Source organism: Gossypium hirsutum, chromosome A13 (genome assembly GCF_007990345.1).
Source record: "Gossypium hirsutum isolate 1008001.06 chromosome A13, Gossypium_hirsutum_v2.1, whole genome shotgun sequence".
Lineage (NCBI taxonomy): Eukaryota > Viridiplantae > Streptophyta > Magnoliopsida > Malvales > Malvaceae > Gossypium > Gossypium hirsutum.
In genome coordinates this window covers 84,385,911-84,388,269 of record NC_053436.1, presented here as the reverse complement: position 1 = coordinate 84,388,269, position 2,359 = coordinate 84,385,911, and the positions used below count along the sequence as shown (strand labels likewise).

The 2,359-nt window shown below is 39.6% G+C and overlaps 1 non-coding gene across 1 annotated transcript; it reads right to left on the bottom strand.

Moving 5' to 3' along the window:
* Positions 1-350: 350 nt before the first annotated feature.
* On the bottom strand, positions 351-457 carry LOC121212802 (small nucleolar RNA R71). The gene has a single exon (XR_005908176.1). It is a non-coding gene; the product is annotated as a small nucleolar RNA R71 (small nucleolar RNA).
* Between the last annotated feature and the right edge of the window lie 1,902 nt (positions 458-2,359).

The following is a 2,359-nucleotide window of genomic DNA, read 5'->3' as shown; positions in this document are numbered from 1 at the left end:
ATGCTAAACCTTCTTTAGCAGGAACTGAATCGAGCATAGTTAGACCGGCTGTAGCCGTAAATACTTTTGAACTGAAACCTAACACAATTCAAATGATACAATAGTTTGTTCAGTTTGATGGTTTGCAAGACGAGAATCTGAACGCTCACTTGGAAAACTTTTTGGAACAATGTGACACATTTAATATTAATGGCGTTTCTAATGACGCCATTCATCTTCAGTTGTTCCCTTTTTTATTGAGAAACAAAGCTAAATAGTGTTTGAACTCGTTGCCACGGGGGTCAATCACTACTTGGGAACAAAAGACTAAAAAGTTTTTATTAAAATATTTCCCGCCGACTAAAACAGCTAAATTACGTAATGATATTTCTTCCTTTGTGCAGATGGATTTAAAAACACTCTACGATGCATGGGAGAGATACAAGGACCTCTTGAGAAGATGCCTTCACCATGGGTTATCACTTTGGCTATAGGTTCAAACCTTTCATAATGGCCTGAATCCTTCGACTAAACAAATGGTTGACGTAGCTGCTGGCAGAACCATCAATAATAAGACACCTGAAGATGCCTATGAATTTATAGAGGAGATGTCACTGAATAACTATCAGTGGCAAGTCATGAGGACAAAGCCAATGAAAACAACCGGCATTTGTAACGTCGATATGGTCACCATGCTCTCTAATCAAGTAGAACTCTTGAATAAGAAAATTGATGGTTTCCTTAATTCTTCACAGGTTCACCCAGTAATGCAATGCGAAGCAAGTGGAGGCGGATCAAGCAATTCAGAATACCCACCTTATGGCTACAACATGGAGAACGAACAGTTAAATTACATGGGTAACAATCCTCGATCTTAAAACAATCCCTATAGCAATACTTACAATGCAGGTTGGAGGAACCACCCTAATTTTTCATGGGAAGGCCAAGGGAATCAGAGACCAGCACCTCCAAGCTTCCAACAACCACCCTACCAACAAGAGAAAACGCCAAACCTTAAGGAGATGCTAACAAAATTCATCTCAACGTTAGAAACTCATTTTTAGAATACCGAGACCGCACTCAAAAAACAACAAGCATCAATCCATGGGCTCGAAACTCAGATTGGACAGCTCGCCAAGTTGATTTCCTTACGACCACAAGGTAGCCTGCCAAGCAACACTGAATCTAACCTAAAGGAGCAACTCAACGCGATTGCCATTCAAGATGAGGAAGGGCTAGTTGCAGAACCAAGGCTAGAAATGGTGGTAAGCATAGGTAAGGATGAGGTAGGCCACAATGAGCCAAAGCCGATGATTACAGAATATAAACCTCGTATGCCATACCCCAATGCGACAAAGAAAGACCGCTCAGACGAATAATTTAGTAAATCCCTTAAACTTCTAAAGAAACTACATATTAACTTACCGTTTATTGAAGCCCTTTCACAGATGCCAAACGCAGTCAAGTTCTTAAAGGAGCTTTTAGCAAATAAACGAAAGTTAGATGAAGCATCGCATGTAGAGCTGAACGCGGCCTGCTCAGCCATTCTACAGAATAAGCTGCCTAACAAACTAAAAGATCCAAGGAGTTTTACAATTCCTTGTTTCATTGGTAGTTTAGATTTTAATAATGCGTTCGCTGATTTAGGGGCTAGTATGAATGTTATGCCTTACAAATTATTTAAGCAACTAGGTCTAGGAAAACCCAAACAAACTAGGATGAGCATTCAATTAGCAGATAAAACTATCAGATTTCCTAGGGGTATTATTGAAGATGCACTCGTTAAAATCGGAAAATTTATATTCCCAGTTGATTTCGTTGTTCTAGACAAAGAGGAGGATAGCAACGTCGCCTTAATTTTAGGAAGGCCCTTTTTAGAAACCGCTAGAACAATTATTGATGTTGGCACAGGTGAACTCACACTTCGTGTGGGAGACGAAACAATAACCCTTCAAGCCCGTAATTCGAATAACACATCAAAAATCGAAGGTGACTGTACAAATCATTTGGCTAAAACTAACCATATAGTGCAACCTTCTTTACAGAAAATAGGTTCGAAGAACATACATAAGCCAAGCAACAACAAAGAACCTATCCATGAAGAATGAATGTTACAAATCGAGGAGCTAGATGAATGGCGGACACATAAACTGAGAAAACACGATAAACCAAAACCACGCCATGAGGAGCTTAATTTCTCCAAAAAATCAGCTTAAAGTTGGAGACAAAGTACTACTCGATGCATCAGATCCTTGAATCGTGACTTCTGAACCAAATGAAAAAACCCCTCTTACGGTAATTAGTATTTTTCCATACGGTACGGTCGAGGTAAACCACTCTAAATTTGGCACGTTCAAGGTAAATGGTACTCGTCTTAAAC